Source organism: Vicugna pacos, unplaced genomic scaffold, assembly GCF_048564905.1.
Source record: "Vicugna pacos unplaced genomic scaffold, VicPac4 scaffold_21, whole genome shotgun sequence".
Classification (NCBI taxonomy): Eukaryota; Metazoa; Chordata; class Mammalia; order Artiodactyla; family Camelidae; genus Vicugna; species Vicugna pacos.
In genome coordinates, this window is record NW_027328742.1 from 12554098 (window position 1) to 12577358 (window position 23261).

The following is a 23261-nucleotide window of genomic DNA, read 5'->3' on the forward strand; positions in this document are numbered from 1 at the left end:
GCAGGCAGGCAGGCAGGCAGGCAGGCAGGCAGACGGACAGACACACTCACTACAGGCGGAGTGCAGTCAGGGGACAGTGATGGGGACAGGGTCCGGGGACTGGGGTGCCCCTGGTGAGCCAGAGGATTTTCTCCCATGTCCCCAACGGCCTAGCCTGGGGGCGACCGCCGCTCTCCCACGTTCCTCAGACTGAAGCCATTTAATCAGCCTGCTCTTGGGAGCGGGCGTGGTGCGGTCAGTGAAAGAGGTCAGTGGTGGAGGGGCCGGAGGCACTGCGGCTAAGGGGGCTGCCCTGGCGAGTTGGTAAGTTTCCTCCCATCTCCCCCTCTCCTTGGCCTGGGGACAGCCTCTGCCACCCCAGGTTTGCGGGATTGAAGTCTCCTTGTCAGCCAGGTCATGGGAGGCTGGGGCGGTTCGGTCAGGGGCTGCAGAGAGGAGGCGGGGCTGCCCTAGAAGCCCGAGTGTTTGCTCCCATGATCCCTTGGCCTGGCCTGGGGTCGGACTCTGATACCCCAGGTTCACTAGCTGCACATCTACGTGTTGGATGCCTCCCCGGAGGCAGGCGCGGTGCGCTGAGGGGATGGTGGCCCGGGGCGGGGAAGGGGAGGCTGCAGAGGGGTCAGCAGCGGTGGCGAGGGCTGCCCAGGTAAGCCTGTGGATTTCCTCTCGTGACCCCTCAGCTTCCTCAGGGGCCGCCCTGTGCTACGCCAGGTTCACTGGGTGCACATGTCCGTGTTGTCCGGCTCCCGGGATGCTGGCGCGATGTGCTCAGGGGGCAGTGGTGGTGGTGGGGGCTGGGGCGGCTGCAGAGAGGGCGGGCGGCAGCGTGGGGCGGGGGCTGCCAAGGCAATCCTGTGCATTTCCTCGCGTGTCCCCCTCAGCCTGCTCTGGGGGCGGTCTCTGCTGCCCCAGGGTCCCTGGAGGCTTGTCCTCAGGTGATCCTGCTCCTGAGAGGTGGGCGTGGTGCAGTCAATGTGCAGGGGCGGGGGCAGCGACAGGGACAGAGACAGAGACAGCGACAGCGACAGCGACAGAGACAGCGGGCAATGGGAGCAAGTACCTGGCTAGTAGTATGGGTCAGCCCCAATCCTGCCATCTCCAGCTCTGCTGCTGCCACTGCCGCCGCCCCGCCCCCCTGGCCATAGCCGGCCTGCCTCCCAGGGGCAGGCTGACAGGGGGAAACTCCTTCCAGGAAGCTCTGGCAGCAGAGGCCAGGCGGCGGGGGAAGTGGGAGCAAGTGGACTTGCTCTCCCAGGACAGCCGCCCTGTCCCGCCTCCGCCGCCGACGCCGCCACCCCCACTACCACTGCCACTGCCACTGCTGCCCGCTGTCCATCCCGGGGGCCGAGGGCCGGGCTAAGGCTGCACCCTCCCTCCCCGCACCAGCATCAAGCAGCCAAGGCCCACTGGCGAGCGGTGTGCAGCTCGGGACCACCTATCCCATGGGCTCTGAGGAGGCATTGGGCTTCGGGGTGGGATGGGGGCGTGGGGGTGGGGCTGGGAATTGGAATGGCCTCAAGCCCCGCCCACCCGGCCGCCGGGGCCGCGCCCCTGGGAGCCAGGACTGCGTGCCTGCCGTGGGCCCGGGGCATCCCTGTCTAGCGGCTGTCGCCGTGGTGATCGGAGCCCGGAGCGCCCGGCTCTCGCGAGGAGAGGGCTGAGGGGGTCATCTGGGGTAGGGGTGCACTCCGGGTGTGCGGCGATCTGGCGATGAGGGCGGACAGGGTGAGGGGGAGGGGTTGCTGGGAGCGGAAGTGACCCGGCTGAAGGGTGGGGGCTCATTCCTAGGTGAAGGGTTAGGGGAGTATCTCCGGACGGTGGGGGGACCTGGGGTGAGGCCCTTGGGGTGAGCGCGGTTTACAGGGGCTGTAGCTTAGGACCAAGTGGGGCGCAGACCTGGGGCGGGATTTGGGTGTGAGGAGAAGCAGCTTTGTCTCGGGGGTGCAGTGGATCGGGGACCGGGCGTGGCAGGGGGTGGGGAGGCATTGACTGGGTGGGGGGTCGGCGAGCAGTGGTGGCGGGGCTGGTGGGGTGAGGCCTGGCCCTGGGCCCGTGGTGGTCCTACTTGGGGGCCGGGACCCTGGAGGAGGGCGTGGGGGGCCGCGTTGGTGTTGGGGACCCGGCCAGCCCTGGCCGCGGGCTGGGCTCGCCCCACCGCCCCACCGCCCCACCGCCCCACCGCCCGAAGCTCCACCGGCCCACCGCCCGGCCCCACTCGCAGCATCCCTACTGCTGGAGTCGCAGCCAAGCCTCCATGCTGCTGTCAGGCAGGCGGGAGGGGGAGGGGCGCTGAAAGCTGCTCGTGCGCGCGCGCGCACGGACGCCGGGGCGCTGGGGCGCGCCCAGAACGTGAGGAAGCTGGGCGGGAGCTGGGTGCTCCTGGACCAGCTCCCGGAGGAGGAAGGCTGCCTGGGGTGTCGGCCTCCCGCCGCTTGCTGTCGCCTCTGCTGCCGTCGCGAGCCAGGTAAGGGGGCGCTGGTGGGGGCGCGCAGGTCGGGGAGTCGGCGGGTGAGGCCTGGGCTGTGCAGTTGGGGAGGCGCCCGGGGGTGGGGGGAGGGGTGCGTCGGTGGGGTCCAGGCCGCGCGTCCAGGTTGGGACCGTGAGGCGGGTCCCGGGGCCCCCCCGGCCTGGCTGGGGTGCCTTCCTCCCCCTCCTTAGTACTGGCTGAACCGCGCGGCTTTCTTGGCCGCCGCTCCCAGGCGGCTTTGGCAAAGTGGGAGCAGCCCCGGGAGATGGGAGGGCGCTGGACGGCCCCGGGCCAGCCGAGACTGGCCCTCAGGCCTTGCGAGGCCTTCCCGCGCGGGTGGCCCTGCCCTGGGAGTGGAGGCCGCCCCGGACCCTGTGGGGCACAGGCGAGCTGGGGCAGAAGCAGGGGCGAGGCCGGGCCTTTGGGAGCTTGTTAGCCTCCCCCCGAGATCCAAAGCTTCTGACCAGTGTATTTTCCGTCTTTTGAGGACTCTCCCTCCTGTTTTGCACAGTGGCTGCAGCAAACGACATTCCCACCGACAGTGTAGGAGGGATCCCTTTTCTCCACAGCCTCTGTAGCCTTGATCCTGTGTGGGCTTTGGAATGGTGGCCACTCTAACTGGGGTGAGACGCCACCTCATTGTAGTTTTGCCTTGTATTCCTCGGATAATTAGCAACCTTGAGCCTGTTTTGTCATGTGCCTCTCATTGGTCGCTGGTGGGTCTTCGCTGGAGAACTGCTTCCTGAGGTCGTCCTCTGCCCATTTTTGGATTGGGTCGTCTTCTGTCCGTTGAGTCGGATGAGCTGTTTGGATATGGTGGAAATGAACCCCTAGTCAGTCTCATGTTTGGCAAAGATTGTCTCCTATTTCGTAGGTCGTGGTTTAGTTCTGCTTCTGGTTTCCTTTGGTGTGCCAAAGCTGATGAATTCAGTTTGCTCCCGTTTGTGTTTGTATTTTTGCTGAGTTTTCTGTTGCTTGGGGAGACTACCCTAGGAGAAAATGGGTGAGGTGTACGTGGGATACTGTTTGGCCTACGTTTCCTACCGAGAGGTGTGTGGTGTCTTGTCTTACGTTTAAGTGTCTAAGCCATTTTGAATGTATTTCTGCGTATGCTGGGGCTGTACGCCCAGGGGCCGGGATTGGGGTAGGGGGCGGGGCGGCTGCAGAGAGGGCAGCAGCGAAGGACGCGAGCTGCCCAGGCAAGCCTGTGGATTTCCTCCCGAGTCCCCCTCAGCCAGCTCTCTGGGCGCCTTCTTCTGCCTCAGGGTGGCATTTGACATCTCTCCAGGTCAATGGAGTCCCGGGAGGCTTCCTCCAATACACAGAGAGACAGACATATAAATAGGCAGACACGCTAGTCTCTTTCTTTGTTATTAACAGATAGATACACTAACCTCGTCCTCCTCCTCCATTACATAGGTACACAGATACATACATACAAAGACAGACAGGCACACACCATAACACACACACACACACACACACACACACAAACAGAAGCCTCCTCCTACTCCTCAGTTAGGTAGGTAGATGGACACACCAATCTCCTCCTCCATGAAATAGATGGTCAGAGAGAGACACACACACAGCAGCCTCCTCTTCCTCCTCAATCAGGTAGGTAAGTAGATAGACACACTAGCCTCCTCCTCTAGTAGGTAAAGAAACCCACAGACAGACTGAGAGACAGACACACTCACCTCCTCCAATAGAAAGACACTTAGACGAACACAGTAGCCTCCTCCTACTTCATTAGGTGCGTATGCAGACAGACAGACAGAAAGTCACGCTAGCTTCCTCCACCTCCTCCTCCATTAGATAGAAAATTACAGAAATGGACAGACCCACACACACACTTACACACACACACACACACACACTACACTCCTTCTCCTCCTCAATTAGGCAGATAGACAAACACACTAGCCTCCTCTGCCTCCTCCATTGCATAGATGGATTGTCAGAGAGATAGATAGGCCGAGAGAGAGACATACTAGCCTCCTCTTCCTCCATTACATAGACACACAGAGACACACAGACATAGACTAGCCTCTCCCCTCCTCCAACAGATAGATAGGCAGCCAGGCAGGCAGGCAGGCAGGCAGGCAGGCAGGCAGGCAGACGGACAGACACACTCACTACAGGCGGAGTGCAGTCAGGGGACAGTGATGGGGACAGGGTCCGGGGACTGGGGTGCCCCTGGTGAGCCAGAGGATTTTCTCCCATGTCCCCAACGGCCTAGCCTGGGGGCGACCGCCGCTCTCCCACGTTCCTCAGACTGAAGCCATTTAATCAGCCTGCTCTTGGGAGCGGGCGTGGTGCGGTCAGTGAAAGAGGTCAGTGGTGGAGGGGCCGGAGGCACTGCGGCTAAGGGGGCTGCCCTGGCGAGTTGGTAAGTTTCCTCCCATCTCCCCCTCTCCTTGGCCTGGGGACAGCCTCTGCCACCCCAGGTTTGCGGGATTGAAGTCTCCTTGTCAGCCAGGTCATGGGAGGCTGGGGCGGTTCGGTCAGGGGCTGCAGAGAGGAGGCGGGGCTGCCCTAGAAGCCCGAGTGTTTGCTCCCATGATCCCTTGGCCTGGCCTGGGGTCGGACTCTGATACCCCAGGTTCACTAGCTGCACATCTACGTGTTGGATGCCTCCCCGGAGGCAGGCGCGGTGCGCTGAGGGGATGGTGGCCCGGGGCGGGGAAGGGGAGGCTGCAGAGGGGTCAGCAGCGGTGGCGAGGGCTGCCCAGGTAAGCCTGTGGATTTCCTCTCGTGACCCCTCAGCTTCCTCAGGGGCCGCCCTGTGCTACGCCAGGTTCACTGGGTGCACATGTCCGTGTTGTCCGGCTCCCGGGATGCTGGCGCGATGTGCTCAGGGGGCAGTGGTGGTGGTGGGGGCTGGGGCGGCTGCAGAGAGGGCGGGCGGCAGCGTGGGGCGGGGGCTGCCAAGGCAATCCTGTGCATTTCCTCGCGTGTCCCCCTCAGCCTGCTCTGGGGGCGGTCTCTGCTGCCCCAGGGTCCCTGGAGGCTTGTCCTCAGGTGATCCTGCTCCTGAGAGGTGGGCGTGGTGCAGTCAATGTGCAGGGGCGGGGGCAGCGACAGGGACAGAGACAGAGACAGCGACAGCGACAGCGACAGAGACAGCGGGCAATGGGAGCAAGTACCTGGCTAGTAGTATGGGTCAGCCCCAATCCTGCCATCTCCAGCTCTGCTGCTGCCACTGCCGCCGCCCCGCCCCCCTGGCCATAGCCGGCCTGCCTCCCAGGGGCAGGCTGACAGGGGGAAACTCCTTCCAGGAAGCTCTGGCAGCAGAGGCCAGGCGGCGGGGGAAGTGGGAGCAAGTGGACTTGCTCTCCCAGGACAGCCGCCCTGTCCCGCCTCCGCCGCCGACGCCGCCACCCCCACTACCACTGCCACTGCCACTGCTGCCCGCTGTCCATCCCGGGGGCCGAGGGCCGGGCTAAGGCTGCACCCTCCCTCCCCGCACCAGCATCAAGCAGCCAAGGCCCACTGGCGAGCGGTGTGCAGCTCGGGACCACCTATCCCATGGGCTCTGAGGAGGCATTGGGCTTCGGGGTGGGATGGGGGCGTGGGGGTGGGGCAGGGAATTGGAATGGCCTCAAGCCCCGCCCACCCGGCCGCCGGGGCCGCGCCCCTGGGAGCCAGGACTGCGTGCCTGCCGTGGGCCCGGGGCATCCCTGTCTAGCGGCTGTCGCCGTGGTGATCGGAGCCCGGAGCGCCCGGCTCTCGCGAGGAGAGGGCTGAGGGGGTCATCTGGGGTAGGGGTGCACTCCGGGTGTGCGGCGATCTGGCGATGAGGGCGGACAGGGTGAGGGGGAGGGGTTGCTGGGAGCGGAAGTGACCCGGCTGAAGGGTGGGGGCTCATTCCTAGGTGAAGGGTTAGGGGAGTATCTCCGGACGGTGGGGGGACCTGGGGTGAGGCCCTTGGGGTGAGCGCGGTTTACAGGGGCTGTAGCTTAGGACCAAGTGGGGCGCAGACCTGGGGCGGGATTTGGGTGTGAGGAGAAGCAGCTTTGTCTCGGGGGTGCAGTGGATCGGGGACCGGGCGTGGCAGGGGGTGGGGAGGCATTGACTGGGTGGGGGGTCGGCGAGCAGTGGTGGCGGGGCTGGTGGGGTGAGGCCTGGCCCTGGGCCCGTGGTGGTCCTACTTGGGGGCCGGGACCCTGGAGGAGGGCGTGGGGGGCCGCGTTGGTGTTGGGGACCCGGCCAGCCCTGGCCGCGGGCTGGGCTCGCCCCACCGCCCCACCGCCCCACCGCCCCACCGCCCGAAGCTCCACCGGCCCACCGCCCGGCCCCACTCGCAGCATCCCTACTGCTGGAGTCGCAGCCAAGCCTCCATGCTGCTGTCAGGCAGGCGGGAGGGGGAGGGGCGCTGAAAGCTGCTCGTGCGCGCGCGCGCACGGGCGCCGGGACGCCGGGGCGCTGGGGCGCGCCCAGAACGTGAGGAAGCTGGGCGGGAGCTGGGTGCTCCTGGACCAGCTCCCGGAGGAGGAAGGCTGCCTGGGGTGTCGGCCTCCCGCCGCTTGCTGTCGCCTCTGCTGCCGTCGCGAGCCAGGTAAGGGGGCGCTGGTGGGGGCGCGCAGGTCGGGGAGTCGGCGGGTGAGGCCTGGGCTGTGCAGTTGGGGAGGCGCCCGGGGGTGGGGGGAGGGGTGCGTCGGTGGGGTCCAGGCCGCGCGTCCAGGTTGGGACCGTGAGGCGGGTCCCGGGGCCCCCCCGGCCTGGCTGGGGTGCCTTCCTCCCCCTCCTTAGTACTGGCTGAACCGCGCGGCTTTCTTGGCCGCCGCTCCCAGGCGGCTTTGGCAAAGTGGGAGCAGCCCCGGGAGATGGGAGGGCGCTGGACGGCCCCGGGCCAGCCGAGACTGGCCCTCAGGCCTTGCGAGGCCTTCCCGCGCGGGTGGCCCTGCCCTGGGAGTGGAGGCCGCCCCGGACCCTGTGGGGCACAGGCGAGCTGGGGCAGAAGCAGGGGCGAGGCCGGGCCTTTGGGAGCTTGTTAGCCTCCCCCCGAGATCCAAAGCTTCTGACCAGTGTATTTTCCGTCTTTTGAGGACTCTCCCTCCTGTTTTGCACAGTGGCTGCAGCAAACGACATTCCCACCGACAGTGTAGGAGGGATCCCTTTTCTCCACAGCCTCTGTAGCCTTGATCCTGTGTGGGCTTTGGAATGGTGGCCACTCTAACTGGGGTGAGACGCCACCTCATTGTAGTTTTGCCTTGTATTCCTCGGATAATTAGCAACCTTGAGCCTGTTTTGTCATGTGCCTCTCATTGGTCGCTGGTGGGTCTTCGCTGGAGAACTGCTTCCTGAGGTCGTCCTCTGCCCATTTTTGGATTGGGTCGTCTTCTGTCCGTTGAGTCGGATGAGCTGTTTGGATATGGTGGAAATGAACCCCTAGTCAGTCTCATGTTTGGCAAAGATTGTCTCCTATTTCGTAGGTCGTGGTTTAGTTCTGCTTCTGGTTTCCTTTGGTGTGCCAAAGCTGATGAATTCAGTTTGCTCCCGTTTGTGTTTGTATTTTTGCTGAGTTTTCTGTTGCTTGGGGAGACTACCCTAGGAGAAAATGGGTGAGGTGTACGTGGGATACTGTTTGGCCTACGTTTCCTACCGAGAGGTGTGTGGTGTCTTGTCTTACGTTTAAGTGTCTAAGCCATTTTGAATGTATTTCTGCGTATGCTGGGGCTGTACGCCCAGGGGCCGGGATTGGGGTAGGGGGCGGGGCGGCTGCAGAGAGGGCAGCAGCGAAGGACGCGAGCTGCCCAGGCAAGCCTGTGGATTTCCTCCCGAGTCCCCCTCAGCCAGCTCTCTGGGCGCCTTCTTCTGCCTCAGGGTGGCATTTGACATCTCTCCAGGTCAATGGAGTCCCGGGAGGCTTCCTCCAATACACAGAGAGACAGACATATAAATAGGCAGACACGCTAGTCTCTTTCTTTGTTATTAACAGATAGATACACTAACCTCGTCCTCCTCCTCCATTACATAGGTACACAGATACATACATACAAAGACAGACAGGCACACACCATAACACACACACACACACACACACACACACAAACAGAAGCCTCCTCCTACTCCTCAGTTAGGTAGGTAGATGGACACACCAATCTCCTCCTCCATGAAATAGATGGTCAGAGAGAGACACACACACAGCAGCCTCCTCTTCCTCCTCAATCAGGTAGGTAAGTAGATAGACACACTAGCCTCCTCCTCTAGTAGGTAAAGAAACCCACAGACAGACTGAGAGACAGACACACTCACCTCCTCCAATAGAAAGACACTTAGACGAACACAGTAGCCTCCTCCTACTTCATTAGGTGCGTATGCAGACAGACAGACAGAAAGTCACGCTAGCTTCCTCCACCTCCTCCTCCATTAGATAGAAAATTACAGAAATGGACAGACCCACACACACACTTACACACACACACACACACACACTACACTCCTTCTCCTCCTCAATTAGGCAGATAGACAAACACACTAGCCTCCTCTGCCTCCTCCATTGCATAGATGGATTGTCAGAGAGATAGATAGGCCGAGAGAGAGACATACTAGCCTCCTCTTCCTCCATTACATAGACACACAGAGACACACAGACATAGACTAGCCTCTCCCCTCCTCCAACAGATAGATAGGCAGCCAGGCAGGCAGGCAGGCAGGCAGGCAGGCAGGCAGGCAGACGGACAGACACACTCACTACAGGCGGAGTGCAGTCAGGGGACAGTGATGGGGACAGGGTCCGGGGACTGGGGTGCCCCTGGTGAGCCAGAGGGTTTTCTCCCATGTCCCCAACGGCCTAGCCTGGGGGCGACCGCCGCTCTCCCACGTTCCTCAGACTGAAGCCATTTAATCAGCCTGCTCTTGGGAGCGGGCGTGGTGCGGTCAGTGAAAGAGGTCAGTGGTGGAGGGGCCGGAGGCACTGCGGCTAAGGGGGCTGCCCTGGCGAGTTGGTAAGTTTCCTCCCATCTCCCCCTCTCCTTGGCCTGGGGACAGCCTCTGCCACCCCAGGTTTGCGGGATTGAAGTCTCCTTGTCAGCCAGGTCATGGGAGGCTGGGGCGGTTCGGTCAGGGGCTGCAGAGAGGAGGCGGGGCTGCCCTAGAAGCCCGAGTGTTTGCTCCCATGATCCCTTGGCCTGGCCTGGGGTCGGACTCTGATACCCCAGGTTCACTAGCTGCACATCTACGTGTTGGATGCCTCCCCGGAGGCAGGCGCGGTGCGCTGAGGGGATGGTGGCCCGGGGCGGGGAAGGGGAGGCTGCAGAGGGGTCAGCAGCGGTGGCGAGGGCTGCCCAGGTAAGCCTGTGGATTTCCTCTCGTGACCCCTCAGCTTCCTCAGGGGCCGCCCTGTGCTACGCCAGGTTCACTGGGTGCACATGTCCGTGTTGTCCGGCTCCCGGGATGCTGGCGCGGTGTGCTCAGGGGGCAGTGGTGGTGGTGGGGGCTGGGGCGGCTGCAGAGAGGGCGGGCGGCAGCGTGGGGCGGGGGCTGCCAAGGCAATCCTGTGCATTTCCTCGCGTGTCCCCCTCAGCCTGCTCTGGGGGCGGTCTCTGCTGCCCCAGGGTCCCTGGAGGCTTGTCCTCAGGTGATCCTGCTCCTGAGAGGTGGGCGTGGTGCAGTCAATGTGCAGGGGCGGGGGCAGCGACAGGGACAGAGACAGAGACAGCGACAGCGACAGCGACAGAGACAGCGGGCAATGGGAGCAAGTACCTGGCTAGTAGTATGGGTCAGCCCCAATCCTGCCATCTCCAGCTCTGCTGCTGCCACTGCCGCCGCCCCGCCCCCCTGGCCATAGCCGGCCTGCCTCCCAGGGGCAGGCTGACAGGGGGAAACTCCTTCCAGGAAGCTCTGGCAGCAGAGGCCAGGCGGCGGGGGAAGTGGGAGCAAGTGGACTTGCTCTCCCAGGACAGCCGCCCTGTCCCGCCTCCGCCGCCGACGCCGCCACCCCCACTACCACTGCCACTGCCACTGCTGCCCGCTGTCCATCCCGGGGGCCGAGGGCCGGGCTAAGGCTGCACCCTCCCTCCCCGCACCAGCATCAAGCAGCCAAGGCCCACTGGCGAGCGGTGTGCAGCTCGGGACCACCTATCCCATGGGCTCTGAGGAGGCATTGGGCTTCGGGGTGGGATGGGGGCGTGGGGGTGGGGCTGGGAATTGGAATGGCCTCAAGCCCCGCCCACCCGGCCGCCGGGGCCGCGCCCCTGGGAGCCAGGACTGCGTGCCTGCCGTGGGCCCGGGGCATCCCTGTCTAGCGGCTGTCGCCGTGGTGATCGGAGCCCGGAGCGCCCGGCTCTCGCGAGGAGAGGGCTGAGGGGGTCATCTGGGGTAGGGGTGCACTCCGGGTGTGCGGCGATCTGGCGATGAGGGCGGACAGGGTGAGGGGGAGGGGTTGCTGGGAGCGGAAGTGACCCGGCTGAAGGGTGGGGGCTCATTCCTAGGTGAAGGGTTAGGGGAGTATCTCCGGACGGTGGGGGGACCTGGGGTGAGGCCCTTGGGGTGAGCGCGGTTTACAGGGGCTGTAGCTTAGGACCAAGTGGGGCGCAGACCTGGGGCGGGATTTGGGTGTGAGGAGAAGCAGCTTTGTCTCGGGGGTGCAGTGGATCGGGGACCGGGCGTGGCAGGGGGTGGGGAGGCATTGACTGGGTGGGGGGTCGGCGAGCAGTGGTGGCGGGGCTGGTGGGGTGAGGCCTGGCCCTGGGCCCGTGGTGGTCCTACTTGGGGGCCGGGACCCTGGAGGAGGGCGTGGGGGGCCGCGTTGGTGTTGGGGACCCGGCCAGCCCTGGCCGCGGGCTGGGCTCGCCCCACCGCCCCACCGCCCCACCGCCCCACCGCCCGAAGCTCCACCGGCCCACCGCCCGGCCCCACTCGCAGCATCCCTACTGCTGGAGTCGCAGCCAAGCCTCCATGCTGCTGTCAGGCAGGCGGGAGGGGGAGGGGCGCTGAAAGCTGCTCGTGCGCGCGCGCGCACGGGCGCCGGGACGCCGGGGCGCTGGGGCGCGCCCAGAACGTGAGGAAGCTGGGCGGGAGCTGGGTGCTCCTGGACCAGCTCCCGGAGGAGGAAGGCTGCCTGGGGTGTCGGCCTCCCGCCGCTTGCTGTCGCCTCTGCTGCCGTCGCGAGCCAGGTAAGGGGGCGCTGGTGGGGGCGCGCAGGTCGGGGAGTCGGCGGGTGAGGCCTGGGCTGTGCAGTTGGGGAGGCGCCCGGGGGTGGGGGGAGGGGTGCGTCGGTGGGGTCCAGGCCGCGCGTCCAGGTTGGGACCGTGAGGCGGGTCCCGGGGCCCCCCCGGCCTGGCTGGGGTGCCTTCCTCCCCCTCCTTAGTACTGGCTGAACCGCGCGGCTTTCTTGGCCGCCGCTCCCAGGCGGCTTTGGCAAAGTGGGAGCAGCCCCGGGAGATGGGAGGGCGCTGGACGGCCCCGGGCCAGCCGAGACTGGCCCTCAGGCCTTGCGAGGCCTTCCCGCGCGGGTGGCCCTGCCCTGGGAGTGGAGGCCGCCCCGGACCCTGTGGGGCACAGGCGAGCTGGGGCAGAAGCAGGGGCGAGGCCGGGCCTTTGGGAGCTTGTTAGCCTCCCCCCGAGATCCAAAGCTTCTGACCAGTGTATTTTCCGTCTTTTGAGGACTCTCCCTCCTGTTTTGCACAGTGGCTGCAGCAAACGACATTCCCACCGACAGTGTAGGAGGGATCCCTTTTCTCCACAGCCTCTGTAGCCTTGATCCTGTGTGGGCTTTGGAATGGTGGCCACTCTAACTGGGGTGAGACGCCACCTCATTGTAGTTTTGCCTTGTATTCCTCGGATAATTAGCAACCTTGAGCCTGTTTTGTCATGTGCCTCTCATTGGTCGCTGGTGGGTCTTCGCTGGAGAACTGCTTCCTGAGGTCGTCCTCTGCCCATTTTTGGATTGGGTCGTCTTCTGTCCGTTGAGTCGGATGAGCTGTTTGGATATGGTGGAAATGAACCCCTAGTCAGTCTCATGTTTGGCAAAGATTGTCTCCTATTTCGTAGGTCGTGGTTTAGTTCTGCTTCTGGTTTCCTTTGGTGTGCCAAAGCTGATGAATTCAGTTTGCTCCCGTTTGTGTTTGTATTTTTGCTGAGTTTTCTGTTGCTTGGGGAGACTACCCTAGGAGAAAATGGGTGAGGTGTACGTGGGATACTGTTTGGCCTACGTTTCCTACCGAGAGGTGTGTGGTGTCTTGTCTTACGTTTAAGTGTCTAAGCCATTTTGAATGTATTTCTGCGTATGCTGGGGCTGTACGCCCAGGGGCCGGGATTGGGGTAGGGGGCGGGGCGGCTGCAGAGAGGGCAGCAGCGAAGGACGCGAGCTGCCCAGGCAAGCCTGTGGATTTCCTCCCGAGTCCCCCTCAGCCAGCTCTCTGGGCGCCTTCTTCTGCCTCAGGGTGGCATTTGACATCTCTCCAGGTCAATGGAGTCCCGGGAGGCTTCCTCCAATACACAGAGAGACAGACATATAAATAGGCAGACACGCTAGTCTCTTTCTTTGTTATTAACAGATAGATACACTAACCTCGTCCTCCTCCTCCATTACATAGGTACACAGATACATACATACAAAGACAGACAGGCACACACCATAACACACACACACACACACACACACACACAAACAGAAGCCTCCTCCTACTCCTCAGTTAGGTAGGTAGATGGACACACCAATCTCCTCCTCCATGAAATAGATGGTCAGAGAGAGACACACACACAGCAGCCTCCTCTTCCTCCTCAATCAGGTAGGTAAGTAGATAGACACACTAGCCTCCTCCTCTAGTAGGTAAAGAAACCCACAGACAGACTGAGAGACAGACACACTCACCTCCTCCAATAGAAAGACACTTAGACGAACACAGTAGCCTCCTCCTACTTCATTAGGTGCGTATGCAGACAGACAGACAGAAAGTCACGCTAGCTTCCTCCACCTCCTCCTCCATTAGATAGAAAATTACAGAAATGGACAGACCCACACACACACTTACACACACACACACACACACACTACACTCCTTCTCCTCCTCAATTAGGCAGATAGACAAACACACTAGCCTCCTCTGCCTCCTCCATTGCATAGATGGATTGTCAGAGAGATAGATAGGCCGAGAGAGAGACATACTAGCCTCCTCTTCCTCCATTACATAGACACACAGAGACACACAGACATAGACTAGCCTCTCCCCTCCTCCAACAGATAGATAGGCAGCCAGGCAGGCAGGCAGGCAGGCAGGCAGGCAGGCAGGCAGACGGACAGACACACTCACTACAGGCGGAGTGCAGTCAGGGGACAGTGATGGGGACAGGGTCCGGGGACTGGGGTGCCCCTGGTGAGCCAGAGGGTTTTCTCCCATGTCCCCAACGGCCTAGCCTGGGGGCGACCGCCGCTCTCCCACGTTCCTCAGACTGAAGCCATTTAATCAGCCTGCTCTTGGGAGCGGGCGTGGTGCGGTCAGTGAAAGAGGTCAGTGGTGGAGGGGCCGGAGGCACTGCGGCTAAGGGGGCTGCCCTGGCGAGTTGGTAAGTTTCCTCCCATCTCCCCCTCTCCTTGGCCTGGGGACAGCCTCTGCCACCCCAGGTTTGCGGGATTGAAGTCTCCTTGTCAGCCAGGTCATGGGAGGCTGGGGCGGTTCGGTCAGGGGCTGCAGAGAGGAGGCGGGGCTGCCCTAGAAGCCCGAGTGTTTGCTCCCATGATCCCTTGGCCTGGCCTGGGGTCGGACTCTGATACCCCAGGTTCACTAGCTGCACATCTACGTGTTGGATGCCTCCCCGGAGGCAGGCGCGGTGCGCTGAGGGGATGGTGGCCCGGGGCGGGGAAGGGGAGGCTGCAGAGGGGTCAGCAGCGGTGGCGAGGGCTGCCCAGGTAAGCCTGTGGATTTCCTCTCGTGACCCCTCAGCTTCCTCAGGGGCCGCCCTGTGCTACGCCAGGTTCACTGGGTGCACATGTCCGTGTTGTCCGGCTCCCGGGATGCTGGCGCGGTGTGCTCAGGGGGCAGTGGTGGTGGTGGGGGCTGGGGCGGCTGCAGAGAGGGCGGGCGGCAGCGTGGGGCGGGGGCTGCCAAGGCAATCCTGTGCATTTCCTCGCGTGTCCCCCTCAGCCTGCTCTGGGGGCGGTCTCTGCTGCCCCAGGGTCCCTGGAGGCTTGTCCTCAGGTGATCCTGCTCCTGAGAGGTGGGCGTGGTGCAGTCAATGTGCAGGGGCGGGGGCAGCGACAGGGACAGAGACAGAGACAGCGACAGCGACAGCGACAGAGACAGCGGGCAATGGGAGCAAGTACCTGGCTAGTAGTATGGGTCAGCCCCAATCCTGCCATCTCCAGCTCTGCTGCTGCCACTGCCGCCGCCCCGCCCCCCTGGCCATAGCCGGCCTGCCTCCCAGGGGCAGGCTGACAGGGGGAAACTCCTTCCAGGAAGCTCTGGCAGCAGAGGCCAGGCGGCGGGGGAAGTGGGAGCAAGTGGACTTGCTCTCCCAGGACAGCCGCCCTGTCCCGCCTCCGCCGCCGACGCCGCCACCCCCACTACCACTGCCACTGCCACTGCTGCCCGCTGTCCATCCCGGGGGCCGAGGGCCGGGCTAAGGCTGCACCCTCCCTCCCCGCACCAGCATCAAGCAGCCAAGGCCCACTGGCGAGCGGTGTGCAGCTCGGGACCACCTATCCCATGGGCTCTGAGGAGGCATTGGGCTTCGGGGTGGGATGGGGGCGTGGGGGTGGGGCAGGGAATTGGAATGGCCTCAAGCCCCGCCCACCCGGCCGCCGGGGCCGCGCCCCTGGGAGCCAGGACTGCGTGCCTGCCGTGGGCCCGGGGCATCCCTGTCTAGCGGCTGTCGCCGTGGTGATCGGAGCCCGGAGCGCCCGGCTCTCGCGAGGAGAGGGCTGAGGGGGTCATCTGGGGTAGGGGTGCACTCCGGGTGTGCGGCGATCTGGCGATGAGGGCGGACAGGGTGAGGGGGAGGGGTTGCTGGGAGCGGAAGTGACCCGGCTGAAGGGTGGGGGCTCATTCCTAGGTGAAGGGTTAGGGGAGTATCTCCGGACGGTGGGGGGACCTGGGGTGAGGCCCTTGGGGTGAGCGCGGTTTACAGGGGCTGTAGCTTAGGACCAAGTGGGGCGCAGACCTGGGGCGGGATTTGGGTGTGAGGAGAAGCAGCTTTGTCTCGGGGGTGCAGTGGATCGGGGACCGGGCGTGGCAGGGGGTGGGGAGGCATTGACTGGGTGGGGGGTCGGCGAGCAGTGGTGGCGGGGCTGGTGGGGTGAGGCCTGGCCCTGGGCCCGTGGTGGTCCTACTTGGGGGCCGGGACCCTGGAGGAGGGCGTGGGGGGCCGCGTTGGTGTTGGGGACCCGGCCAGCCCTGGCCGCGGGCTGGGCTCGCCCCACCGCCCCACCGCCCCACCGCCCCACCGCCCGAAGCTCCACCGGCCCACCGCCCGGCCCCACTCGCAGCATCCCTACTGCTGGAGTCGCAGCCAAGCCTCCATGCTGCTGTCAGGCAGGCGGGAGGGGGAGGGGCGCTGAAAGCTGCTCGTGCGCGCGCGGGCACGGGCGCCGGGACGCCGGGGCGCTGGGGCGCGCCCAGAACGTGAGGAAGCTGGGCGGGAGCTGGGTGCTCCTGGACCAGCTCCCGGAGGAGGAAGGCTGCCTGGGGTGTCGGCCTCCCGCCGCTTGCTGTCGCCTCTGCTGCCGTCGCGAGCCAGGTAAGGGGGCGCTGGTGGGGGCGCGCAGGTCGGGGAGTCGGCGGGTGAGGCCTGGGCTGTGCAGTTGGGGAGGCGCCCGGGGGTGGGGGGAGGGGTGCGTCGGTGGGGTCCAGGCCGCGCGTCCAGGTTGGGACCGTGAGGCGGGTCCCGGGGCCCCCCCGGCCTGGTTGGGGTGCCTTCCTCCCCCTCCTTAGTACTGGCTGAACCGCGCGGCTTTCTTGGCCGCCGCTCCCAGGCGGCTTTGGCAAAGTGGGAGCAGCCCCGGGAGATGGGAGGGCGCTGGACGGCCCCGGGCCAGCCGAGACTGGCCCTCAGGCCTTGCGAGGCCTTCCCGCGCGGGTGGCCCTGCCCTGGGAGTGGAGGCCGCCCCGGACCCTGTGGGGCACAGGCGAGCTGGGGCAGAAGCAGGGGCGAGGCCGGGCCTTTGGGAGCTTGTTAGCCTCCCCCCGAGATCCAAAGCTTCTGACCAGTGTATTTTCCGTCTTTTGAGGACTCTCCCTCCTGTTTTGCACAGTGGCTGCAGCAAACGACATTCCCACCGACAGTGTAGGAGGGATCCCTTTTCTCCACAGCCTCTGTAGCCTTGATCCTGTGTGGGCTTTGGAATGGTGGCCACTCTAACTGGGGTGAGACGCCACCTCATTGTAGTTTTGCCTTGTATTCCTCGGATAATTAGCAACCTTGAGCCTGTTTTGTCATGTGCCTCTCATTGGTCGCTGGTGGGTCTTCGCTGGAGAACTGCTTCCTGAGGTCGTCCTCTGCCCATTTTTGGATTGGGTCGTCTTCTGTCCGTTGAGTCGGATGAGCTGTTTGGATATGGTGGAAATGAACCCCTAGTCAGTCTCATGTTTGGCAAAGATTGTCTCCTATTTCGTAGGTCGTGGTTTAGTTCTGCTTCTGGTTTCCTTTGGTGTGCCAAAGCTGATGAATTCAGTTTGCTCCCGTTTGTGTTTGTATTTTTGCTGAGTTTTCTGTTGCTTGGGGAGACTACCCTAGGAGAAAATGGGTGAGGTGTACGTGGGATACTGTTTGGCCTACGTTTCCTACCGAGAGGTGTGTGGTGTCTTGTCTTACGTTTAAGTGTCTAAGCCATTTTGAATGTATTTCTGCGTATGCTGGGGCTGTACGCCCAGGGGCCGGGATTGGGGTAGGGGGCGGGGCGGCTGCAGAGAGGGCAGCAGCGAAGGACGCGAGCTGCCCAGGCAAGCCTGTGGATTTCCTCCCGAGTCCCCCTCAGCCAGCTCTCTGGGCGCCTTCTTCTGCCTCAGGGTGGCATTTGACATCTCTCCAGGTCAATGGAGTCCCGGGAGGCTTCCTCCAATACACAGAGAGACAGACATATAAATAGGCAGACACGCTAGTCTCTTTCTTTGTTATTAACAGATAGATACACTAACCTCGTCCTCCTCCTCCATTACATAGGTACACAGATACATACATACAAAGACAGACAGGCACACACCATAACACACACACACACACACACACACACACACACAAACAGAAGCCTCCTCCTACTCCTCAGTTAGGTAGGTAGATGGACACACCAATCTCCTCCTCCATGAAATAGATGGTCAGAGAGAGACACACACACAGCAGCCTCCTCTTCCTCCTCAATCAGGTAGGTAAGTAGATAGACACACTAGCCTCCTCCTCTAGTAGGTAAAGAAACCCACAGACAGACTGAGAGACAGACACACTCACCTCCTCCAATAGAAAGACACTTAGACGAACACAGTAGCCTCCTCCTACTTCATTAGGTGCGTATGCAGACAGACAGACAGAAAGTCACGCTAGCTTCCTCCACCTCCTCCTCCATTAGATAGAAAATTACAGAAATGGACAGACCCACACACACACTTACACACACACACACACACACACTACACTCCTTCTCCTCCTCAATTAGGCAGATAGACAAACACACTAGCCTCCTCTGCCTCCTCCATTGCATAGATGGATTGTCAGAGAGATAGATAGGCCGAGAGAGAGACATACTAGCCTCCTCTTCCTCCATTACATAGACACACAGAGACACACAGACATAGACTAGCCTCTCCCCTCCTCCAACAGATAGATAGGCAGCCAGGCAGGCAGGCAGGCAGGCAGGCAGGCAGGCAGGCAGACGGACAGACACACTCACTACAGGCGGAGTGCAGTCAGGGGACAGTGATGGGGACAGGGTCCGGGGACTGGGGTGCCCCTGGTGAGCCAGAGGATTTTCTCCCATGTCCCCAACGGCCTAGCCTGGGGGCGACCGCCGCTCTCCCACGTTCCTCAGACTGAAGCCATTTAATCAGCCTGCTCTTGGGAGCGGGCGTGGTGCGGTCAGTGAAAGAGGTCAGTGGTGGAGGGGCCGGAGGCACTGCGGCTAAGGGGGCTGCCCTGGCGAGTTGGTAAGTTTCCTCCCATCTCCCCCTCTCCTTGGCCTGGGGACAGCCTCTGCCACCCCAGGTTTGCGGGATTGAAGTCTCCTTGTCAGCCAGGTCATGGGAGGCTGGGGCGGTTCGGTCAGGGGCTGCAGAGAGGAGGCGGGGCTGCCCTAGAAGCCCGAGTGTTTGCTCCCATGATCCCTTGGCCTGGCCTGGGGTCGGACTCTGATACCCCAGGTTCACTAGCTGCACATCTACGTGTTGGATGCCTCCCCGGAGGCAGGCGCGGTGCGCTGAGGGGATGGTGGCCCGGGGCGGGGAAGGGGAGGCTGCAGAGGGGTCAGCAGCGGTGGCGAGGGCTGCCCAGGTAAGCCTGTGGATTTCCTCTCGTGACCCCTCAGCTTCCTCAGGGGCCGCCCTGTGCTACGCCAGGTTCACTGGGTGCACATGTCCGTGTTGTCCGGCTCCCGGGATGCTGGCGCGGTGTGCTCAGGGGGCAGTGGTGGTGGTGGGGGCTGGGGCGGCTGCAGAGAGGGCGGGCGGCAGCGTGGGGCGGGGGCTGCCAAGGCAATCCTGTGCATTTCCTCGCGTGTCCCCCTCAGCCTGCTCTGGGGGCGGTCTCTGCTGCCCCAGGGTCCCTGGAGGCTTGTCCTCAGGTGATCCTGCTCCTGAGAGGTGGGCGTGGTGCAGTCAATGTGCAGGGGCGGGGGCAGCGACAGGGACAGAGACAGAGACAGCGACAGCGACAGCGACAGAGACAGCGGGCAATGGGAGCAAGTACCTGGCTAGTAGTATGGGTCAGCCCCAATCCTGCCATCTCCAGCTCTGCTGCTGCCACTGCCGCCGCCCCGCCCCCCTGGCCATAGCCGGCCTGCCTCCCAGGGGCAGGCTGACAGGGGGAAACTCCTTCCAGGAAGCTCTGGCAGCAGAGGCCAGGCGGCGGGGGAAGTGGGAGCAAGTGGACTTGCTCTCCCAGGACAGCCGCCCTGTCCCGCCTCCGCCGCCGACGCCGCCACCCCCACTACCACTGCCACTGCCACTGCTGCCCGCTGTCCATCCCGGGGGCCGAGGGCCGGGCTAAGGCTGCACCCTCCCTCCCCGCACCAGCATCAAGCAGCCAAGGCCCACTGGCGAGCGGTGTGCAGCTCGGGACCACCTATCCCATGGGCTCTGAGGAGGCATTGGGCTTCGGGGTGGGATGGGGGCGTGGGGGTGGGGCTGGGAATTGGAATGGCCTCAAGCCCCGCCCACCCGGCCGCCGGGGCCGCGCCCCTGGGAGCCAGGACTGCGTGCCTGCCGTGGGCCCGGGGCATCCCTGTCTAGCGGCTGTCGCCGTGGTGATCGGAGCCCGGAGCGCCCGGCTCTCGCGAGGAGAGGGCTGAGGGGGTCATCTGGGGTAGGGGTGCACTCCGGGTGTGCGGCGATCTGGCGATGAGGGCGGACAGGGTGAGGGGGAGGGGTTGCTGGGAGCGGAAGTGACCCGGCTGAAGGGTGGGGGCTCATTCCTAGGTGAAGGGTTAGGGGAGTATCTCCGGACGGTGGGGGGACCTGGGGTGAGGCCCTTGGGGTGAGCGCGGTTTACAGGGGCTGTAGCTTAGGACCAAGTGGGGCGCAGACCTGGGGCGGGATTTGGGTGTGAGGAGAAGCAGCTTTGTCTCGGGGGTGCAGTGGATCGGGGACCGGGCGTGGCAGGGGGTGGGGAGGCATTGACTGGGTGGGGGGTCGGCGAGCAGTGGTGGCGGGGCTGGTGGGGTGAGGCCTGGCCCTGGGCCCGTGGTGGTCCTACTTGGGGGCCGGGACCCTGGAGGAGGGCGTGGGGGGCCGCGTTGGTGTTGGGGACCCGGCCAGCCCTGGCCGCGGGCTGGGCTCGCCCCACCGCCCCACCGCCCCACCGCCCCACCGCCCGAAGCTCCACCGGCCCACCGCCCGGCCCCACTCGCAGCATCCCTACTGCTGGAGTCGCAGCCAAGCCTCCATGCTGCTGTCAGGCAGGCGGGAGGGGGAGGGGCGCTGAAAGCTGCTCGTGCGCGCGCGCGCACGGGCGCCGGGACGCCGGGGCGCTGGGGCGCGCCCAGAACGTGAGGAAGCTGGGCGGGAGCTGGGTGCTCCTGGACCAGCTCCCGGAGGAGGAAGGCTGCCTGGGGTCTCGGCCTCCCGCCGCTTGCTGTCGCCTCTGCTGCCGTCGCGAGCCAGGTAAGGGGGCGCTGGTGGGGGCGCGCAGGTCGGGGAGTCGGCGGGTGAGGCCTGGGCTGTGCAGTTGGGGAGGCGCCCGGGGGTGGGGGGAGGGGTGCGTCGGTGGGGTCCAGGCCGCGCGTCCAGGTTGGGACCGTGAGGCGGGTCCCGGGGCCCCCCCGGCCTGGTTGGGGTGCCTTCCTCCCCCTCCTTAGTACTGGCTGAACCGCGCGGCTTTCTTGGCCGCCGCTCCCAGGCGGCTTTGGCAAAGTGGGAGCAGCCCCGGGAGATGGGAGGGCGCTGGACGGCCCCGGGCCAGCCGAGACTGGCCCTCAGGCCTTGCGAGGCCTTCCCGCGCGGGTGGCCCTGCCCTGGGAGTGGAGGCCGCCCCGGACCCTGTGGGGCACAGGCGAGCTGGGGCAGAAGCAGGGGCGAGGCCGGGCCTTTGGGAGCTTGTTAGCCTCCCCCCGAGATCCAAAGCTTCTGACCAGTGTATTTTCCGTCTTTTGAGGACTCTCCCTCCTGTTTTGCACAGTGGCTGCAGCAAACGACATTCCCACCGACAGTGTAGGAGGGATCCCTTTTCTCCACAGCCTCTGTAGCCTTGATCCTGTGTGGGCTTTGGAATGGTGGCCACTCTAACTGGGGTGAGACGCCACCTCATTGTAGTTTTGCCTTGTATTCCTCGGATAATTAGCAACCTTGAGCCTGTTTTGTCATGTGCCTCTCATTGGTCGCTGGTGGGTCTTCGCTGGAGAACTGCTTCCTGAGGTCGTCCTCTGCCCATTTTTGGATTGGGTCGTCTTCTGTCCGTTGAGTCGGATGAGCTGTTTGGATATGGTGGAAATGAACCCCTAGTCAGTCTCATGTTTGGCAAAGATTGTCTCCTATTTCGTAGGTCGTGGTTTAGTTCTGCTTCTGGTTTCCTTTGGTGTGCCAAAGCTGATGAATTCAGTTTGCTCCCGTTTGTGTTTGTATTTTTGCTGAGTTTTCTGTTGCTTGGGGAGACTACCCTAGGAGAAAATGGGTGAGGTGTACGTGGGATACTGTTTGGCCTACGTTTCCTACCGAGAGGTGTGTGGTGTCTTGTCTTACGTTTAAGTGTCTAAGCCATTTTGAATGTATTTCTGCGTATGCTGGGGCTGTACGCCCAGGGGCCGGGATTGGGGTAGGGGGCGGGGCGGCTGCAGAGAGGGCAGCAGCGAAGGACGCGAGCTGCCCAGGCAAGCCTGTGGATTTCCTCCCGAGTCCCCCTCAGCCAGCTCTCTGGGCGCCTTCTTCTGCCTCAGGGTGGCATTTGACATCTCTCCAGGTCAATGGAGTCCCGGGAGGCTTCCTCCAATACACAGAGAGACAGACATATAAATAGGCAGACACGCTAGTCTCTTTCTTTGTTATTAACAGATAGATACACTAACCTCGTCCTCCTCCTCCATTACATAGGTACACAGATACATACATACAAAGACAGACAGGCACACACCATAACACACACACACACACACACACACAAACAGAAGCCTCCTCCTACTCCTCAGTTAGGTAGGTAGATGGACACACCAATCTCCTCCTCCATGAAATAGATGGTCAGAGAGAGACACACACACAGCAGCCTCCTCTTCCTCCTCAATCAGGTAGGTAAGTAGATAGACACACTAGCCTCCTCCTCTAGTAGGTAAAGAAACCCACAGACAGACTGAGAGACAGACACACTCACCTCCTCCAATAGAAAGACACTTAGACGAACACAGTAGCCTCCTCCTACTTCATTAGGTGCGTATGCAGACAGACAGACAGAAAGTCACGCTAGCTTCCTCCACCTCCTCCTCCATTAGATAGAAAATTACAGAAATGGACAGACCCACACACACACTTACACACACACACACACACACACTACACTCCTTCTCCTCCTCAATTAGGCAGATAGACAAACACACTAGCCTCCTCTGCCTCCTCCATTGCATAGATGGATTGTCAGAGAGATAGATAGGCCGAGAGAGAGACATACTAGCCTCCTCTTCCTCCATTACATAGACACACAGAGACACACAGACATAGACTAGCCTCTCCCCTCCTCCAACAGATAGATAGGCAGCCAGGCAGGCAGGCAGGCAGGCAGGCAGGCAGGCAGGCAGACGGACAGACACACTCACTACAGGCGGAGTGCAGTCAGGGGACAGTGATGGGGACAGGGTCCGGGGACTGGGGTGCCCCTGGTGAGCCAGAGGATTTTCTCCCATGTCCCCAACGGCCTAGCCTGGGGGCGACCGCCGCTCTCCCACGTTCCTCAGACTGAAGCCATTTAATCAGCCTGCTCTTGGGAGCGGGCGTGGTGCGGTCAGTGAAAGAGGTCAGTGGTGGAGGGGCCGGAGGCACTGCGGCTAAGGGGGCTGCCCTGGCGAGTTGGTAAGTTTCCTCCCATCTCCCCCTCTCCTTGGCCTGGGGACAGCCTCTGCCACCCCAGGTTTGCGGGATTGAAGTCTCCTTGTCAGCCAGGTCATGGGAGGCTGGGGCGGTTCGGTCAGGGGCTGCAGAGAGGAGGCGGGGCTGCCCTAGAAGCCCGAGTG